This window comes from Eschrichtius robustus, chromosome 1 (genome assembly GCF_028021215.1).
Source record: "Eschrichtius robustus isolate mEscRob2 chromosome 1, mEscRob2.pri, whole genome shotgun sequence".
In the NCBI taxonomy this organism is placed as follows: domain Eukaryota; kingdom Metazoa; phylum Chordata; class Mammalia; order Artiodactyla; family Eschrichtiidae; genus Eschrichtius; species Eschrichtius robustus.
Genome location: NC_090824.1, coordinates 170,036,847 through 170,059,096, shown reverse-complemented (window position 1 = coordinate 170,059,096; position 22,250 = coordinate 170,036,847).

Below are 22,250 nucleotides of genomic sequence, written 5' to 3'. Positions count from 1 at the left end.
TTCCATAGGTTGCCTTTTCATTTTGTTGCTTGTTTCTCTTGCTGTGAAGAGCTTTTTAGTTTGATGTAGTCCTACTTGTTTATTTTTGCTTTTGTTGCTTGTTCTTTAGGTGACATATCAAAAAAATCATTGGAGTTTTATGGTTTCAGGTCTTACATTAAGTCTTTAATCGATTTTGAGTTAATTTTGGTGAAAGGTGTAATATAAGGGTCCAGTCATTCTCTTACATGTGCATATCCAATTTCCCCAGCACCATTTACTGAAGAGACTGTCTTTTCTCTACTGAGTGTTCTTGGCTCCCTTATCAAATATTAGTTGACTATAAATGTGAAGGTTTGTTTCTGGGCTCTCAGTTCTGTTCCATTCGTCTAATGTGTCTGTTTCTATGCCAATACTATACTCTTTTAATTACTATAGCTTTGTAATATAGTTTGAAATCAGGAAGTGTTATGCCTCCAGCTTCGTTCTTATTTCTCAGGATTGCTTTGGCTATTTGGGGTCTTGTGATTCCAAATGAATTTTAGGATTACTTTTTCTTTTCTGTTTTTAAAATGCCATTGGAATCTTGACAGGAGTTGCATGAATCTATAGAAATGCTATGGCTTTTTGTACACTAATTTTGTATCCCACAACTTTACTGAATTTGTTGATTAGTTCTAACAGGTTTTTTGGTAGAGTTTCTAGGATTTTCTATATAAAAAATCATGTCACCTACAAACAGACAATTTAAATTCTTCCTTTCCAACTCAGATGCCTTTTACTTCTTTTTCTTGCCTAATTACTCTGGCTAGGAGTCACAGTATTATTTCAAATGGAAGTGGTGGGAGTGGGCACCCTTTTCTTGTTCCTGATCAACCTTTCAACATTGAATATGATGTTAGCTGTAGGCTTGTCATGTATGGCCTTTATCATGTTGAGGTAGGTTCCTTCTATACCCATTTTATTGAGAGTTTTTGTCATGAAAGGATATTGAGTTCTATAGAATGCTTTTTCTTCATCTATTGAGATGATCTTATGATTTTTATCTTTAATTCTATTAAGTGATGTATCACATTTATTGATTTGCATATATTGAGCCATCTTTGCATTCCAGGGATAATTCCCACTTGATCATGGTGTATGATCCTTTTAATGTGCTGCTGAATTCAGTTTGCTAGTACTTTGTTGAGAATTTTTGCATCTATATTCATTAAGGATATTGGCCTATTTTTTTTTCTTGTCGTGTCTTTACCTAGATTTGGTATCAGGCTACTAGGCCTCGTAAAATAAATTTGGGAGCATTCCCTCCCCTTCAATGTTTTGGAAGAGTTTGAAAAGAACTGGAGTTAATTCTTCTTTAAATATTTGGTAAAATTCACCAGTGAAACCATCTGGACTTTCCTTTGTTGGGAGTTTTTAAATAACTGATTCAATCTCCTTACTCATTTTTGGTCTGTTCAGGTTTTCCATTTTCTCATGATTCAGTCTTGGTAGGTTGTATATTTCTGCGAATTATTCCATTTCTTTTATGTTATCCAATTTGTTGGTATATATTTGTTCAGTGTAGTCTCTTCTGATCTTTTGTATTTTTGTGGTATCAGGTTATAAGTTGCCTCTTTCATTTCTGATTTTATTTACCTGGGTTATTCTCTTTTTTCTTAGTCTAGCTAAAGGTTTACCAATTTTTTTTTTCAAAAAAAAACCCAGCTCTTGGTTTCCTTGATTTTTTTCTATTATTTTTCTTGTCTCTATTTCTGCTCTGATTTTTGTTATTTCCTTCCTTCTGTTAACTTTAGGCTTAGTTTTTCTTATTTTTCTAGTTCTTTGAGGTGTAAAGTTAGGTATTTCATTTGAGATCATCCTTTTTCCTTAATGTAAATTTTATTGATGTAAATTTTCCTCTTAGAACTGCTTTTGCTGGATCCCATGTTTCAGTATGTTGTGTTTCCATTTTCATTTGTCTCAAGATATTTTTTGATTTCTTCTTTGACCCACTGGTTGTTCAGGAGTGTATTGTTTAACTTCCACATACTTGCGAATTTTCCAATTTTCCTTTTGTTATTGATTTCTAGTTTCACATCATTATAGTTGGAAAAGATATTTGGTATGATTTCAATCTTCTTAAATTTGCTAAGACTTGTTTTGTGACCTCTACTGTGATCTATCCTGGAGAATATTCCTTATGTACTTGAGAAGAATGTATATTCTGCTGTTGTTGGATGGAATATTCTGTAGTTGTCTGCTGATTCATTTGATCAAAGTATAGTTCAAGTCCAATGTCTCCTTATTGATTTTCTGTCTAAATGCTTTATCCATTGTTCAGAGTGGAGTATTGAAGTCACCTATTATTATTGAATTGTTGTCTATTTCTCCCTTCAGATCTGCTAATATTTGCTTAATATATTTAGGTACTCCAATGCTGGGTACGTGTATATTTACAATTGTTATATCCTCTTGATGCATTGAATCCTTTATAATTATGTAATGACTTTCTTTGTCTCTTGTTACGGCTTTTTAGTTAAAAATCTATTTTGTCTGATATAAGTATAGCTACCCCTTGTCTCTTTTAGTTTCCACTTGCATGGAATACCTTTTTCCATCCTTTCACTTGGAACCTATTTGTGGAGCCCCACTGACCCTACTCCTAGGAATGAGGATCTTTCTTCAAGTACCCTAATGGTTGACCCACAGCCCACACCCACAGCTTACTCCTACTTCTGTTATTGGTTAACTCTGTGTTTGGGGCTTTTACTATCCTAGTTGGGCTTTTGTGCACAGAAAGGAATCCTTCTAATTAACATGTTTTAATTCATATTGTATTATTATAGCTATGAAGGTAAAAATCTTGTTTTCCTTAAACATTTACAGCTTTTATTTCATTTACAAATTTTATAATTTTAATCAAAAATAAGAACAATCATTTTCACTTGTGCTTTTTCAGTTAATTCCTACATGTAACATATTTAGATATTTAACTTTAATCAAATTCCCTTGGCTATTTCAAAGTCCAATTTTAACACAATTGACTCTCTCAAACATTTCAAATACACCAAGAGACGATTACAAATGTAAGAAACAAAATCTTACTAAGCATTTAAGCCACTCTTGTCAATCTACTAAATCAGCCTTATAAATTTTGTAGATAAAATCCTTTTAAGCTTTTCAAACATCATTAAGAAAATTAACAGAATATGTACAGGACATCATAATGGTTATATTTAAACACACTTACATAAGAGTACACTGAGTTTTAGAGATTATAAATTATTCATACAACTAATGAATGATGAAACAAGCATGTCAGACCAACTGATGTTCCAAGGTCAAAAGCTCAGGACAGTGGCCTGAGCTCCAAGTGAAACATACTGGAAACCCAAGGGGCATAGAACCCCCAGCAGCTCTGGATTGAACACCTTCTTATAGGCAGATTTTCTCTACCATAGCATCAGCAGCTTCTAAATTCATGACTTTCAAAGATTTGACCAACTGTATCAATTAGTCAGCTGAAATTGACCTATTTCAATTTTTGACAATCCAATGATTTTTTCCTCTCAAAAAATGACCTGCCCTTAAATTAATGAGCGCTCTCCAGGTCTTGGTTTTAAATTTCATTTTCTGTAACTCTTGTGTCAACTTCTGCACTAAAGCTTAGAATATTCTAATGGAATTTTGAGCCACTCACTCAGCTGTAACCTATTAAAACTTTTTAATCTTTCAATCAGAATAGTTGACAATCTAGGACACCTTATTTCTATATTATGCCATATAAGAAACTTGTATTTCTAATTGGTATGTGTCAAAATCTCATGTTAACAGTGAAGAAGCCTGAGTCTTCTGAGAATTTCTAATTTAATTTTGTGTGGCTAAAAGAGAATTACAAAATGTCCAAACTCAGTTTCTGCTATTAATTTTCCAGTAGGCTTTCTAGGATTATTAGTCTGTGGAAGTTGATTTCAGATTACTCATCTCAGTTTTCTGCTGTCCATTACAGTCTTTCAATATATCTTTATCTCTGAATGTCTACATTTAAAAATTCTTATTTAAATCTATAGGAACTAGCACAATGCTTGGCAAATAGTGCGTACTGAACAATTAGTGACTGAATGAAATGGATGATAAATAGATTAATTATTATCTTTAGTCACTTGTACCACAGTCACCCAGATTATTTTTAGGAGGAAGTTAACATGTATGAAATGGTAGGCAAAGAATGAGCATACAAGAAATGTTTCTTTAACTGCCTCTCTGGTTGTCTTTTTGAAATGTAATACTTCATATCAGCCATGGCATCAATAAAACTCACACCCTGACCTTCCAACTACTGATGTTTAACATAACACAGTTTTATCAGAATCCTACAGTGGATATTTTATTGCGGGGAGCAAGTGTTATAGCCAAGGGGTTTTTAAATTACCAAGTGACTTGTGACACTAACCCGTTCCCGAACCTGCCCCTTCCCAGCTCCTGATTACTCAGACGAAACCAGCTGTGGTTTTGGGTCAAAAGCGGAAAACACCAGATGGTATTATACCTACTTGGAGTTACAGGAAAAACAAATGAGGTTCATTTGATGAGGGGAGAATATCAAATGGATTGTATGACATTAAAACCCTGGATGTGAAAGCTGGAGTCTGTGTAAATTTCAATAACTTACCTACAGACTTTGAAGAGAAACGTAAAAATCTTGAAGAAACAATTAACACTTGTGGGGAAAAAAATGATAACACTGCAGCAGATTGCAGGCTGCTTACCCAATATGTTATCTCCCTTTCTTGCTTAGTAACATAACTCAGATTATGTTCAGAGGGTCAGTGTGCCAAGCTAAAAAACTTTACTTCCCAGCCTCCCTTGCAGTTAAGGGAGTATTCATTGAAATTTAAGTAGAAGTCTTTGGTTAATGTTTCCTGAAACTCTCTTTAAAGGGGGCCTGACTTGGATGAGAGAAGAGCCTGTTTGCCCCTTGTATTTCCCTTTCTATTTTTCCTAATATGCAGATGTGCTGGCTGAATCTCTGGGTAGCCATTTTGTGACTTTGAAGATGGAAACAACATACCAAAGAATGCAAAGCAGAAATTAAAAAGTGCCTCGGTCTCTCATGACTTTGTGGAACCACCTTACCAACTCCAGACTGGCAGACCAATGGCATTTTTTACATGAGAGGAAAAAAATTTTCCTTTGTTCAAGCCACTACAACAGGTTCTCGGTACTAGTACCAACACCATTCCTAACTGATACATCCTAAAACTCTGCATGTTTATTACCTAATAATCTGAAGATCAATTCACTCATAAGACAAACATTTACCAACCACCTACTATGTGTAAGAAACTGGGCAAGTTTCTCTGTAGGGAGCTCAAAAATGGATCAGACAAGGATCCTGTCTGCCACAAAGGCACTGTCTACTGAAAGAGCTAAGACATGTCCCCCTTCAGTAGTCATATAGGATAGAAAGGGAAAAGGATCAGAGGACAGCTGGCAATAAGACATCAGTTTAGGAGAACTTCCTGAAGAAGGTGAGGTGTGCAGGTTTTAAACCGAGCAAGCTTGAAAAAAAAAATGCCACACAGACTATAGAAGAGATGAAGAAAATGATACATTTCCTTGAGAGAGAGAGGAATATGATCGATAACTCCTTCTTTCTGTTTTCTACATAATTCAGCTGAATATAAGAGCCACTGGAGGTCAAAACTGAAGGATGCCATTTAGGAGGTTTGCCAACTCTTGAGTATTCCCATGGAAAAAATTCCTCATCTCATGTCAGTGGAAGGAAACTATTAAAGCAATATGACAGCTGTTACTTCCACTAAGTGGTAGCTGAACAATTTAGCCCTGGGACTGACAAGAGCCAGAATTGATTGCCTGGCCGGCTCATCAAATCCACCAATGCGAGAAGTGAGCAGGTGTGCATCCCACCACTCCCCAGAATCCCTGGGTTCTTCTCCTACACTCAGTTGCTGTTTTTATAATACAGAGACATTTTTTTTGCTGTTATTGTGTATGAAAATAGTCCACAGCCTCTCCCAAACTTACTGTAGATTTTATAATTTTGGCCAGTCTGATAGGATTGTAGGGGGTCTCATTGTGGTTTTAAGGTACATTTCTATGAATACAAATTAGGCTAAACACCTTTGATGTGTTTATTACACATTTGGAATTCCTTTTTGAAAAGCTGCCTGTTCAGATCCTTTGTGCATTTTTCTATTGTTATCTGCCTTTTTCTCATTGGTAGACATTTAAAAATTTATATATTCTTTTTTTTTTTTTTAAATTAATAGCTACTTTATTTATTTAATTAATTTATTTACTTATGGCTGTGTTGGGTCTTCGTTTCTGTGCGAGGGCTTTCTCTAGTTGTGGCAAGCGGGGGCCACTCCTCATCGCGGTGCGCGGGCCTTTCACTATCGCGGCCCCTCCCGTTGCAGGGCACAGGCTCCAGACGCGCAGGCTCAGTAGTTGTGGCTTACGGGCCCCAGTTGCTCCGCGGCATGTGGGATCTTCCCAGACCAGGGCTCGAACCGTGTTCCCTGCATTAGCAGGCAGATTCTCAACCACTGCGCCACCAGGGAAGCCCAGAAAATTTATATATTCTTGATATGAGTCCTTTGTCCGTTATATTCATTCATTACAAGTATCTTTTTTTAGTCTTGGGTCTTTTGATGATGTGGAAGATATCTTCTGATGATGAGATATGAAGTTCTTGATTTTAATGTCTTATTTATTAATCTTTTTCTTTTTGGCTAAATGCTTTTTATGCACTATTTAAGAAATCCTTCCAGGTCTTAAAGATATCCTCCTATATTATCTATTGAAAGGATTATAGTTTTGCTTTTCACATATATTTGCTTTTAACTGATTTTTGTGTGTAATGCAAGGTACAGGACCATATTCAGGGTTTTTCTCATATGAAATTCCAGTTGTTCTGGGACCAGTTAATGAAAAGCCATCCTTTTGTCACTTACTTGCAATGGCAGCTCTGTCGTCTAACAAGTGTCCACATGTGTGTAGGTTTATTTCTGTGTGCTTCCTCTGGCCCATTGATCTAATTGTCTGTCCCTGAGCCAATACACAGCTTCTTAATTGTTATAGTGTTGTTTTAAGTCTTGACATCTTACAGGGCAAATATTCCCACCTTGTTTGTTTCAGCTTTCTAGGCCCTTTCCTGTTCCATATAAACTTTAGAATGTTTGTCAACTTCAACAACCACTTAAACTATTGTTTTTTTTGTTTTTTACAAGAGAATCTTTATTTATTTATTTATTTATTTATTTATTTATTTATGGCTGCATTGGGTCTTCATTGCTGCGCACAGGCTTTCTCTAGTTGCAGCGAGCAGGGGCTACTCTTTGTTGAGGTGCACAGGCTTCTCATTGTGGTGGCTTCTCGTTGCAGAGCATGGGCTGTAGGTGCACGGGCTTCTGTAGTTGTAGCACGTGGGCTCAGTAATTGTGGCACACGGGCTTAGTTGCTCTGAGGCATGTGGGATCTTCCCGGACCAGAGCTTGAACCTGTGTCCCCTACATTGGCAGGTGGATTCTTAACCACTGAGCCGCCAGGGAAGTCCCCTAAACTATTGTTTTTATTGCGATTACATTGAATCCATATATTAATTTGGGGAAAACTGATATATTTATAATATTCAAGCTTCCAATCCATAAGTTTGTTATATTTCTCTATATCTTCTCTCAGTACAATTTTATAATTTTCTCTATAACATCTTTTGTTAGATTTCGTTCCTAGGTACTTTGTATATTTTGGTACTATTGTAAATAGTATCTTTCATTTCATTTTGCAATTTTTTGATGCTGGTGTATAGAAATGCAGTTGACTTTTTTTGTATCCAGTAAACTTGTTCATCTCTCTTATTAATTCTAATAAAATATTATTTAGTTCTATTTTGAATTATATAAACATTATTTTCTAATAATAACAGTTTTGTTCTTTCCTTTCCAGTTCTTGCATAACTTTTTTTCTTTTTACTTCCTTACTTTATTGGCTAGGACCACCACTACAATGTCAAATAGAGGTGATGATAGCAGAAATTCTTGTCTTGTCCTGATCTCAAAATATCACCATTAAGAATATTTTCTGTACCCCAATGTTCATTGAAGCACTATTTACAATAGCCAGGTCATGGAAGCAACCTAAATGCCCATCAACAGATAAATGGATAAAGAATATGTGGTACATATATACAATGGAATATTACTCAGCCATAAAAAGGAACAAAAATGGGTCATTTTTAGAGACGTGGATGGACCTAGAGACTGTCATACAGACTGAAGTAAGTCAGAAAGAGAAAAACAAATATCATATATTAATGCATATATGTGGAATCTAGAAAAATGGTACAGATGAACCAGTTTGCAAGGCAGAAATAAGAGACACAGATGTAGAGAACAAATGTATGGACACCAAGGGGTGAAAGCAGGGGGTGGGGTGCGGTGGTGGAATGAATTGGGAGATTGGGATTGACATATATATACTAATATGTATAAAATAGATAACTAACAAGAACCTACTGTATAAAAAAATTAAAGAAAAAAATATTGCTATATGATTTTTGAAGATAACTTTCACCAAGGACGTTCCCTTTCATTCTCACTTTGAGAATAATTTTTTTTTTTGAGAAGAATTTTTTTAAATTGTGAATGTATTTTGAATTTTATCAAATGCTTTTTCTACATTTAGTGAGAAGATGTTATGATTTTCTTCTTTAATATGGTAACATGGTGGATTATATTAATTCATTTTCTAAATGTAAAACAACCTTGAATTCCTGGGATATAACCAACTTGGTCATGAGGTACTATCCTTTCATATACTGCTAGATTCAGTTTGCAGATATTTGGATTAGGATTTTTGCATCTGTGTTCATGCATGAGATTGCCTGTAATTTTCTTTTCATGCACTGTCTTTGCCAGATTTTAGTATCAAGGTTATACTAGTCTCAGGAGTTGGTGTTTCCTCTTTTTCTATTTTCTGAAAGAGTTTAAGATTAAAATGATTTCTTTCATGAATGTTTGGTAGAACTTGCTGGCGAATTTGAGCCTGGAACTATTTCAGCAGGAACATTTTGGACTATGGATTTTGTTTCTCTAATTATTGTAAGTAGGAAGGATGAACATATGGCTTACCCTCCAAAATGGAACACTTTTGAGAATTAAAAGGGTCATTAAAATAATTAATGGATGTTAATCTATAATAGGCATAAACTGAGACTGTCCTGGGCAAAATGGAATTTATGGATACCACAATTATAAGATTTCCTATTTCTTACTATAGATTTCCTATTTCTTCCTGAATAAATTTTTTAAGTTATATATTTTTAAAAAACCTGTCCACTTTGTCTAAATTTTTCAAGTGTATTGGTATAAAGATTTCATTTAATCTTCTTTTTCTTTTATTTAATGTGTTCCTCCCCCCCCCCCAACTTTATTGAGGATCATGTTAATCTTGTATTGTCTTTTTAATAATTTGTAACATCTGTAAGTATGTCTCCTTTTTGTTTCTGGATATTGGTTATTTGTGCCTTAGTTTCTTGATCACTACTGACAGAGATATTTTAACTTGTTAAAATCAACAAGCAACTTTTGGCTTTGTTGAACATCTCCATTATGTAATTGTTTTCTATTTTTAAAGTTTCTCCTTTTATCTTATTTTCTTCTTGCTTTTATAGCTCTAACTTCTTCCAATGAACGTTTAGTTAATTAAGTTTCAGACTGTCTGAAAATACAGACTTTGAGGTTCTGAATTTCCCTTTCTGTATGGAATTCATAAGTTTTGATATGCAATATTTTGTTATTGTTCTGTTTGAAATTTTTAAAATATTTTTATAATTTTGTTTTGATGCATGATTGTTTTAGGTCTCTAACATCTGGGGTATTTTTTCTTTTTTGAATTTTTGCTGATTTCTAGTTTGTCTTATGGTCCAAGCACATGCTCTATGGTTTTAAACCACTGAAATATATTGACTTGCTTTATGGTTCATTTATATTTAGTAAATGTTCTGTATGCTTGGAAAAATGTGTATTCTGCAGTAGTTAGGTGGTAATCTCAGTATGTCAATTTTATTATCTTACTCAAATCTTTTCATGTCTTACTCAAATCTTTCATGTCATGAGTTGCTTTACTCAGTTTCTGTTTGTTTTTTCTGTTAATAACTGAGAGATGTAGTACCAAAAACAACACTCCTTCTGTGCTTATAGATTTGTCTATTTCTCCTTGAAGTTCTGTCAGTGGTTGCCTTACATATCTTGAGGGTATATATTGGGAATATACAAATTAAAAATTGTCACATGTTCAGCAAATGGAACCTTTTATCAACATGAATCGACCTTCTTCACTCCTGTAATTTTGTTTTCCCTAAAGATATTTTTTTCCTTATTATAGCTACACTAGTTTTCTTTGGTTTAGAATGTGTTGGTAAGTCTTATTTAATCATTTCACTTTCAAGTTTTCTGTATCCTTAATCGTTGTATTTCTAAGACATGTTTCTCGTAAAAGCATAGAGGGAGAATTTGTCTTTACCAAGTCTGAAAATCTTTGTCTTTTAACTGGAGCATTTAGTTCATTTACATAAAATGTAATTAGTACTACATTATTAATGCCATGACATTGCACCATTTTAGAGGCACAATTCACACTCTCTATATATTTGGGTTTAAATCTGCAAACATATTTTGTGCTTTCTACTTGTCATACCTGTTGCATATTTTTTCTCCTTTTTTACTTTATTTTGGATTTACTGACTATTTTAGTTATTCCAATGTTGTCTCCTCTAAGTAGTTTAAAAGTTATGCATTATGTTCAATTCTTTTAGTAGTTGTCCTAGAAATTATAATATGCTTACTTAATAAAGTCTAAATAAATCCCTTAACTTCCTCCTGCATTAATAAAAGAAACTTAGAACACTTCCCAACTTACGAATCATTTTTCCATCTATTTTAACTATTCTTGTTTAACCCTTTAAGACATTATTATCATTGTTTTATTAATCAGTACTTGCTTAGATTCATCTACATTTTCACCACTTTCTCTACTCTTCATCCCTTGTTTCTCACACCTTCCATCTAGGAAAACTTTTGTTCTGACAAACATGTATCATTTCAGTTTTCTCTGTTGAGAGCCTGCTGGGGACAAACTCCATTTTTGTTTGACTGAAAATGTCTTTGTTTCACCATCATTCTTTTTTTTTTTTTTTAATATTTATTTATTTATTTTTTAACATCTTTATTGGAGTATAATTGCTTTACAATGGTGTGTTAGTTTCTGCTTTATAACAAAGTGAATCAGTTATACATATTCTTAAAAGGCATTTTCAGTGGCTGTAGAGCTCGACTTTGTTGTTTTCTTTCAGTTCATTGATTCTCCTCCCACTGGCTCCCAGCTCCCATTACCGCTGTTGAGAGACCAGCTTCAGTTTAATTGTTGCTTCTTTAAATGTAAGCATTCTTTATTTTCTGGCCTATTTTCAGATTTTCTCTTTTTATTTAGAGTTCTGCAATTTCACTACGATGTATTTTGGTGTGGATTTCTGTTTATCGATCCTGCCTGGGATTCACTGGGCTTCCGGAACTGTGAACTGGGCCTTCCATCCGTTCTAGAGTATACTCATGAACACCTCTCCGCATGCTGCTTCCTGCCCCCTTTCTCCCCTTCCCCACCTTCAGTGCTGCTCTACTTACGTTAGACATCTCACTGCAACTTTCAAGTCTCTTAATCAGTGTTTCTTATTCTCCATCATTTTGTCTCTGTGCCTACTTCTAGTAGTCACTGTGTCTACTTCTAGTTTACTAACTCTCTAGCTACATCTGATCTTCTGTTAAACTAATCCATTTTTTTTTTATTTCAATTTTTTTTTTAATAGGAGTAGAAAAAAGTTTTACTTGAGCCATACCGAGGACTGTAGGCGGAAAGACAGCCTCTCAGGTAACTCTGAGGAACTGTTCTGGAGAAGCATAGTTTTCAGCACAAAACAAAGAACATCAAACAAGTCAGGAACACATTCCTTCAAGGTTTCAAAAAAAAACCAGACCAGCACGTACACAGTGAGTCAGTATGGCCTTGGCACCTGGGAAGGGAGTCTTTTTTTTTAAAATTAATTTTTATTGGCATATAGTTGCTTTACAATGTTGCATTGGTTTCTCCTGTACAGCAAAGTGAATCAGCTATATGTATACATATATCCCCTCTTTTTTGGATTTCCTTCCCATTTAGGTCACCACAGAGCATTGAGTAGAGTTCCCTGTGCTATACAGTAGGGTCTCATTGGTTATCTATATTATACATAGTAGTGTATATATGTCAGTCCCAATCTCCCAGTTCATCCCACCCCCCCTTCCCCCACTGGTATCCATAAGTTTGTTCTCTATGTCTGTGTCTCTATTTCTGCTTTGCAAGTAAGTTTATCTGTATCGTTTTCCTAGATTCCACATATAAGTGATATTATATGATATTCCTTTTTCGCTTTCTGGCTTACTTCACTCTGTATGACAGTCTCTAGGTCTATCCACATCTCTGCAAATTGCACAGTTTCGTTCCTTTTTATGGTTGAGTAATACTCCATTGTATATATGTACCACATCATCTTTATCCATTCTTCTGTTGATGGACATTTAGGTTGCTTCCGTGTCCTGGCTATTGTAAATAGTGTTGCAATGAACATTGGGGTGCATGTATCTTTTTGAATTATGGTTTTCTCTGGGTATATGCCCAGGAGTGGGATTGTTGGGTCGTATGGTAGTTCTAGTTTTAGTTTTTAAAGGAACCTTGATATTGTTCTCCACAGTAGCTGTATCAATTTACATTCCCACCATCAGTGTAAGAGGGTTCCCTTTTCTCCACACCCTCTCCAACGTTAATTGTTTGTGGATTTTTTGATGGTGGCCATTCTGACTGGTGTGAGGTGATACCTCATTGTAATTTTGATTTGCACTTCTCTAATAATTAGTGATGTTGAGCATCTTTTCATGTGTCATCTGTATGTCTTCTTTGGTGAAATGTCTATTTAAGACTTCTGCCCAATTTTTGATTGGGTTGTTTGGTTTTTTTTTTTTTTTTGATATTGAGCTGCATGAGCATGAGTTTGGTTTTGGTTTTGGCAGGGTCCCCCACAGAGGGGGGAGCCCCACCCTATTTCAATTTTTAATTTCTTGTTTTTACAAGTTTTATTTGGTTATATTTCAAATACATCTTGTCATTTTTATTACTTTTATTGTCAAATTTGTTATCAAATTAAGAAATTTTATCAAATTAAGAAAATTTAACATTGATATGATACTATTATCTAATATATAGTCCATATGCAAATTTTGACAATTATCCCAATACTATCTTTCATAGTAACTTTATTTTTACTTCCTTTGTCTCCTTTAATCTGGAGCAATTCTGTGGCCCTTCTTTGTTTTTTTATAACACTGACAATTTTGAATAGTACAGGTCCGTTGTTTTGTAGAATATCCTTCATGAATCATTTTCTGCATTTTTCCCCCAATTTTTAAATGGTGGTACACATAACATAAAATTTACCATCTTAACCATTTTTAAATGTACAGTTCAGCAGTGTTAAATACACTCATTATGTATGCAGCCATCACCACCATCCATCTCCAGAACTCCTCTCATCTTGTAAAACTGAAACTCTGTACCCATTAAAAAATAACTCTGGCCTCCAGAACTGGCAACCACCGTTCTACTTTCTGTCTCCATGATTTGACTACTCTAAGTGCTTCATATAAGTGGAATCATACAGTATTTGTCTTTTTGTGACTGGCTTATTTCACTTAGCATGATGTCCTCAAGATACATCCACCTCATAGCATATGTTAGTATCTCCTTCATTTTTTAAGGCTGAATAATTATTCCATTGTATGTATATATCATAGTTTGTTTATCCATTCATCCATTGATGGACATGGATTCCTTCCATGTTTTAACTATTGTGTATAATGCTACTATGAACATAGGTAAACAAATATCTCTTTGAGACCCTGCTTTCCAGTCTTTTGGGTCTATACCCAGAAGTGGAATCACTGGATCATATGGTAATCCTATTTTTAACTTTCTGAGGAACTGCAACACTGTTTTCCACAGCAAAGGAAACCATAAACAAAATGAAAAGACAACCTACGGACTGGGAGAAAATATTTGCAAATTATGCAACAGATAAGGCTTAATTTCCAAAATATACAAACAGCTCATACAACTCAATAACAAAAAAACAAACAACCCAATCGAAAAATGGGCAGAAAATCTAAATAGACATTTCTCCAAAGAAGATATGCAGATGGCCAACAGACACACAAAAAGATGCTCCACATCACTAATTATTAGAGGAATGCAAATCAAAACTACAACGAGGTACCACTTTACACCAATCAGAATGGCTGTCATCAAAGAGTCTACAAATAATAAATGCTGGAGAGGGTGTGGAGAAAAGGGAACCCTTGTACACTGTTGGTGGGAATGTAAATTGGTGCAGCCACTATGGAGAACAGTATGGAGGTTCCTTATAAAACTGAAAATAGAGTTACCGTATGATCCTGCAATCCCACTCCTGGGCATGTATCTGGAGAAATTCTAATTCGAAAAGATACATGCACCCCAATGTTCATTGCAACACTATTCAAAATAGCCAAGACATGGAAGCCACCTAAATGTCCATCAACAGATGAATGGATGAAGAAGATGTGGTATATATGTACAGTGGAATACTACTCAGCCATAAAAGAATGAAATAATGCCATTTACAACAACATGGATGGACCTAGAGACTGTCATACTAAGTGAAGTAAGTCAGACAGAGGAAGACAAATATATGATATCACTTATATGTGGAACCTAAAATATGACACAAATGAACTTATCTGCAAAACAGAAACAGACTCACAGACATAGAGAACAGACTTGTGGTTGCCAAGTGGGGGAGGGTAGGGGAAGGGTGGATTGAGAGTTTGGGATTAGCAGACGCAAACTATTATATATAGAATGGATCAACAAAAAGGTCCTACTGTAGAGCACAGGGAGCTATATTCAATATCCTGAGATAAACCATAATGGAAAAGAATATGAGAAAGAATATATTGGGTTGGCCAAAAAGCGCCTTTGGTTTTTAACTAAGAATAAAAGACACATTTTTCATTTTCACCAAGAACTTTATTGACAACATATTCACCCTTTTGTTCCACTACCTTCTGCCATTTTTCAGGCAACTTCATAATTCCATTTTCCCAAAACTTTTTATCTTTTTGAGCAAAGAACTGTTCCAGGTGCCCTTTATAGTCTTCCAGGGAATTGAAATTTTTTCCATTAAGAGAATTTTGTAAAGACCGAGATAAATAGAAATCTCAAGGTAATAATAAATAGAAATAAACAGAAATCTGGTGAATACAGCAGATGAATCAGAACTTCCCAGCCAAGCTATAACACTTTTTGCCTGGTCATCAAAGAAACATGCAGTCTCGCATTATCCTGCTGGAAGATTACACATTTTCTGTTGACTAATTCTGGACGCTTTTTGTCGAGTGCTGCTTTCAGTTGGTCTAATTGGGAGCAGTACTTGTTGGAATTAATCGTTTGGTTTTCCGGAAGGAGCTCAGAATAGAGGACTCCCTTCCAGTCACACCATGTACACAACATCACCTTCTTTGGATGAAGACCGGCCTCTGGTGTGGTTGGTGGTGGTTCATTTCTCTTGCTCCATGATCTTTTCCGTTCCACATTATTGTACAGTATCCACTTTTCATCGCCTGTCACAACTTGTTTTAAAAACAGAACGTTTTCGTTACGTTTAAGTAGAGAATCGCATGCGGAAATATGGTCAAGAAGGTTTTTTCGCTTAACTTATGTGAAACCCAAACATCAAAGTGATTCACATAACCAAGCTGGTGCAAATGCTTTCCAACGCTTGATTTGGATATTTTGAGTATGTCGTCTGTCTCCCGTGTGGTATGACATTGATTGTTCTCAATTGATGTATCGATTTGATTGCTATCAACTTCAACTGGTCTGTCCAACTGTGGAGCATCATCCAGTGAGAAATCTCTGGTATGAAACTTTGCAAACCACTTTTGACACGTTTGATCAGTCACACACCTTCTCCATACACTGCACAAATCTTTATTTGTGTTTTGGTTGCATTTTTATCTTTCTTGAAATAATAAAGCATAATATGCCCAAAATGTTGCTTTTCTTCTTCCATCTTCAATATTAAAATGGCTACACAAAAATTCATCAAATTTGATAAGTCTTTTTTTAAATACACGCTGATATGACAGCTGTCACATACAATCTAACAAAATTGTTTCGAATGAAGTTAAAAACAACTAAGTGCTACTAGAGCCATCTTACGGGAAAAAAAGAACGAAACTTTTGGCCAAACCAATATATATATGTATAACTGAATCACTTTGCTGTACAGCAGAAATCAACACAACATTGCAAATCAACTATACTTCAATAAATTAAAAAAAAATTTTTTTAAATGTGCTTCTTACTGGAGGTGGTAGTCAAAACAACTTGAAGGACCCTGTTTGAGAGGAAGGTGGGCAACAGGTATAGGTGCTATAATCCCCAGCGACTTGCTTGCTGGAAGATTTCCCGTGGGTCTTGCACAGTGTCATTGTAGCAGCCCCCTCATTTTCCTTTGAAGCATTGGCTATCCTCTGAGAACTAATAGTGCATTTTTATTTCTTTGACTTTGTAAAACGATGTCAGCTTTCCAGCTGTAATGTTTATCTACACTGAATGCAAAACTATACGGGTAGTTTGTCTCATTTGTTAGGAAAATGATACACTTTATGAAAAGTCATGGAGTCTTTCATTTTGCATTCATGCCCTCACTCAAGTTCAACAAATATTTATTGAGTGCCTACTGTATACCAGACCCTGTTCTCGGGACTAGGGATATAGCAGTGAACAACACTGACATCAACCCTTTCCCCTGGACCTGGGCTTTGCATGGTGGGAAGTTTTTTAATTCAATCTTTTTACTTGTTATAGTTCTATTCACATTTTCTGTTTGTTCTTGAGTCAGTTTCAGCAGTTTGGTCTTTCTAGGAATTTTCCCATTTCATCTAGGTTATTTAATTTGTTGGCGTACAATTACTCATAGTATTCCCTTAAAATCCTTTTTATTCCTGCAAGATTGGTGGTGATGTCCTCTCTTTCATCCCAAATTTTAGTAATTTGAGTTTTCTCCCTTTTCTCCTTGGTGTCTAGCTAAAGGTTTGTCAATTTTATTATCTCTTCTAAGAACCAACTTTTGGTTTTGTTAATTTTTCTCTATTATTTTTCTATTCTCTATTTTGTTTATTTCCACTCTAATATTTATTATTTCCTTCCTTCCGCTTGCTTTGGGTTAAGTGTGTTCTTCTTTTCTAATTTGTTAAGGTGGAAGGTTAGGCTATAAATTTTAACTCTTTCATCTTTTAAAATACTGGGATCACAATTATAAATTTCCTTCATAGCACTGCTTTAACTGCATCCAAGTCCTATGTTATGCTTTTTGCCTCAGTCATAATTTTTTCTAATTTTTCTTATGATTTCTTCTTTGTTCCATTGGTTATTTAGGTTTAGGGGTGTTTTGTTTAATTTTCACATATTTTTGAATTCCCCAAATTTCCTTCTGTAACTGGTTTCTGATTTAATTCCATTGTGGTTGGAGAACATACTTTGTATTGTTTCAATACTTATAAATTTATTGAGGGCTTGTTTTGTGGCCTGATATATGATTTATCCTGAAGAATGTTCCATGTGCACTTGAAAAGAATGTGTATTCTACTGTGTTGGATGCAAATGATCCACAAATGTGTTGGGTCTAGTTGGGTTTGTTCAAGACTTTGGTATTGTTCAAGACTTCTTTTTCCTTGTTGATCATCTGCCTTGTTCTATCCATTATGAAAAGTGGGGATATTGAAATCTCCAATTATTATTGTTGAATTGTCTACTTTTCCCCATCAGTTCTGTCAGTTTTTGCTATTTCGGGGTTCAGCTGTTATGTGAAATGCAGTTCTTAAATGTTATGTTTTCTTGATGGATTGACCCTTTTGTCAGTATAAAATGTTTTTCTTTGTTTCTAGGAACAATTTATCTCTGAAAGTCTATTTTGTCTGATATTCATCTTTCTTCTTTCTTCATCTTTCTTTTTACATGGTACATGTCTTTCCATCCTTTTACTTTCAACCCATGTGTGACTTTAAAGTATGTCTCTTGTAGATAGCATATAGTTGGATCATGTTTTTATGTCTATTCTGTCAATCTCTGTCTTTTGATTGGACTATTTAGTATATTTACATTTAATGAAATTACTGATAAGGAAGGATTTATGGCTGCCATTTTGCTATTTGTATTCTACATATCTTATGTCTTTTTGTTCCTCTGTTTCTCTATTACTGCCTTCTTTTTTGCTATATATTTTCTAGTGTAGTATTTTAATTTCCTTATTGTTTTTTTACTATATTTTAAAAAGTTGTTTTTTTAATGGTTGTCTTGGGGATTACAATTAACTTCTTAACTTAAAATAATCTAGGTAAAATTAATACTAATTTAATTTCTGTAGGACACCAAAACTAGGCCCCAATAGTGCCCCATTCTCTCCCTTCTTCTTTGTGCTGTTATTATCATTCAAATTACATATAAATACATAAATATGTATATATACATGCACACATTATAAGCCCATCAGTACAGTTTATAATTGTTGCTTTTATGTATTTGTCTTTTAAATCAGATAAAAGAGTTTCAAATAAAAATATTTTTAATTAAAAGATTTTAAAAATTAAAAAATTTTAAATATTTTATACTCTCTTTTATATTCAATTTGATAGTTATTTTTACCAATGTTCTATATTCCTTCATGTGGCTTCAAGTTACTGTTTAGTATCCTTCATTTCAGCCTGAAGAAGTCTTTTGGTATTTCTTAAAGTGCATGTATGCTAGGCATGATTTCTCAGTTTTAGTTTATCTGGGAATGCCTTAATTTCTCCTTCATTTTTGAAGTATACTGTTGCTGGATGTAGAATTCTCAGATGATAGTCTTTTTCTTTCAGCCCTTTAAATGTCTTCATTCTGCCTTCTGACTTCCATTTCTGATGAGAAGTCAGATGTTAATCTTATTGAGGATACCTTATATGTGATAAGTTGCTTTTCTCTTGCTGCTTTAAGATTCTGTCACTGTCTTTGGCTTTCAACAGTTTGACTATTAGCCTAGGTGTGGACTGCTGTATTTTTTTTAAAGATTTTATTTTTATTTATTTATTTATTTAGTTTTGGCTGCGCCAGGTCTTGGTTGTGGCACACAGGATCTTTTAGTTTCAGCATGCGGACTTTTTAATTGCCACATGCGTGCTTCTTAGTTGCGGCATGCATGCGGGATCTAGTTCCCTGACCAGGGTTCGGACCTGGGCCCCCTGCATTGGGAGTGTGGAGTCTTACCCATTGTTCCACCAGGGAAGTCTCTGGACTGCTTTGAGTATATTCTACTTGGAGTTCTTTGAACTCCTTGAATGTCTTTGAATGCAGATTAATATATTTCACAACATTTGGGAAGTTTTTAGTTATTATTTCTTCAAATATTCTTTGGGTCCTTTCTCTCTCTCCTTTCCTTTGGGACTTTATGCATATATTGGTATGTTTAATGGTTTTTCATAGGTCTCTGAATCTGTTTGTTTTTCTTCATTCTTTTTCCTTTCTATTCATCAGACTGGATAAACTCAGTTGATTTATACTAGAGTTCACTGACTCTTACTCTGCCAGTTCAAATATGTTGTTGAATTTTTAATTTCAGTTATTGTATTTTTCAAAACTCCAGGTTTCTATTTTTTTTAAATTTCTGTTTATTGATATTATCTATTTGGTGAGATATTCTTGTCATACTTTCCTTAATTCTTAGCACATGGTCTCCTTTAGTGAACATATTTATAATAGCTGATTTAAAGTCTTTTTCCAGTAAGTCCAATGCCTGGGCTTCCTCAAGAACAGTTTCTATTAACAACTTTTTCCCCTATATATGGACTGTATTTTTCTGTTGCTTTGCATGTCCTGTAATTTTTTTTTTGTTGGAGTGTGGACATTTTGAATAACAAAATGTGGCCATTCTAGAAATAATATCCCTCCTCCTACCCCAAGGTTCGTTGTTGTTTGTCTAGTGACTTTTCCAGATTAATTCTGTAAAGTCTGTATTCGTTGTCACGTGTGGCCACTGACGTCCCTGATCCGGTAGTTTAGTGGTCAACTAATTATTGGACAGAGGTTTACTTAAATGTTTTGAACCAGTAAATCTCCTAGCCTTTGCTGAGAGGCTGTGTGTGTGTTGGGGCATGCCTTCAATATTCTGGTAGGTAAGTTATGACTCTTCTTTAGCCTTCACTTTCTGCTTGCACTGAACCTCGAAGTCAACCAGAGGTGAGAGATTAGGGCCTTCTCAGGTGTTTCCTGAGTGTGTGCACAGTCCTGCACCGTGCATGGCATTCTGGATTCCCAGGAATATGTCAGAGCTTTCAAGGCACACTATGGACTCTCATTCCCCATTTTTGCATTTTTTTAGTTAACCTCTTGTTAGCCCCAACTGGTTTCACCACCTCAGGCAGCTGTGATGTTCAACAACTGCTGCTGATTGTTTTTGACAAATGCCCTAAGGATAGGGCTGGTTGCACAGAGTGAATTCTGAGGCAGGTCAAATAAAGACAAGCCTTGTGAGCGGGGCTGCCAACAGGTCAAATAATGACAGTTCTCTGGGGATAGGGCTTTTGGGGACCTCTAAACCCATTCTTCCCTTCCAGTGGCTGCTAGTCTACTGGGTTTCAAAGCTATTGTAGTTATGAGGCTATTAGTTTCCAAGGCTACCACAGAGCTGGGTAGAAGGGGTTGGGAAGTGGGCAAGTTAAAATCCCATAAGGCTCACTGTTCTTATCAAGATTCAGTCATTTTTCTTGAAAAACAATCTTGGGATTGTTGCAAGCCTTTGGTTGATTTCTGGAGTTCTGAAAAGGTTGATTTGAAAATTTAAGCCAGCTCTCTCTTTTTATGGAGAAGCAGATTTTTCTGCCATTCTGGACGGTGCTTCTGCCAGATTTATTTTTATCCCTCGTTATCCTGAATAGATCCCCTCAACCTCCAGTTATCTAAATCCTTGAGTACAGTGCAGTATTTTCATCAAATACCTTACAACAGTATAGCAAGGTGATGCAAAAGGATGAGCACATCTAAGAAATGGTGAATAGATAAGTACAGGCCCTGATGTCTTTTAAAAGTACTGCTCCCAGTACCTTTTAAAAGGTCCTCTCCCAGGTATGAATATACATTCGCAGTGTGAAAGATCCGCCAACTCCTCATTTTATGTGAGAGCTAAAACCTCTGAATAAACAAAAGTGAAATAGATTTAGACCTGCTTTTCTACCAAAGTGACTGTGAAATCATGTTGAGAACCTAAACCAGAAGGAGACTGTTTTTTTCTAATTCTCCTGTGTGTGCTAATTAATTTGAAAATGAAGTGTTTAAGTAGATGTACAGGAGGGATGCATTGTAGCGGGAGTGGGTTGACATTTGATCATTCTGCCTGGTGGGTGCATAGGCACTTATCTGTGCTCTTCACATACACATACAGTATACACCTGCTTCCAGGCAGTCCTTGCTTTGCAGGTTCAGATATGCCTGATGTCAGCTACCACGGTTTAATTAAATAATATCAGCTGCTCAACAATATGGGTGAAATTTCAGTTCTCATGGCATACTAACTGTGAGTAAATACATCCAGTACCAATACATATAGTACAAACTTGACACCAGCTCTTAAGTCCAGAAATCACCACATAACATGTGCATCACGATCAGTGACAGCAGTTCTTTCAAAGTTGTCAGTATTTGGTCTCTGAGCATTTTTTAGCTTAGCCACTGACAGCAAAGTGTGCCGTTGTGTTGCCTCCTTTTCTCCCAGTGATATACCCACAGAGCCTTGTTAAAAAACAGAAACAGAAAAAGGGTAACTGAAAGAGAAAATTGGGCAACAAAGATGGAAGTGCAGCAAAGAAACAAAAAACAATAAAGATGGAAGTGGCATGAAATATGAATGGAATGTAATTGGAGTTATAAAAAAAATAGGCAACTGTGGGAATGCTGATGTTGCCACCTTTCCAGAGCCTTTAGATGTGCCGCTGGGGGAATCGCACTGAATGCAAACTTGAATGAAGAAAGCGGCTGTGACAAAAGGTTGGGGACGTCCCAGAGGACATCGCATTAAAGGAACTCGGACACACTCCGCGATGGGGAACGCCCAG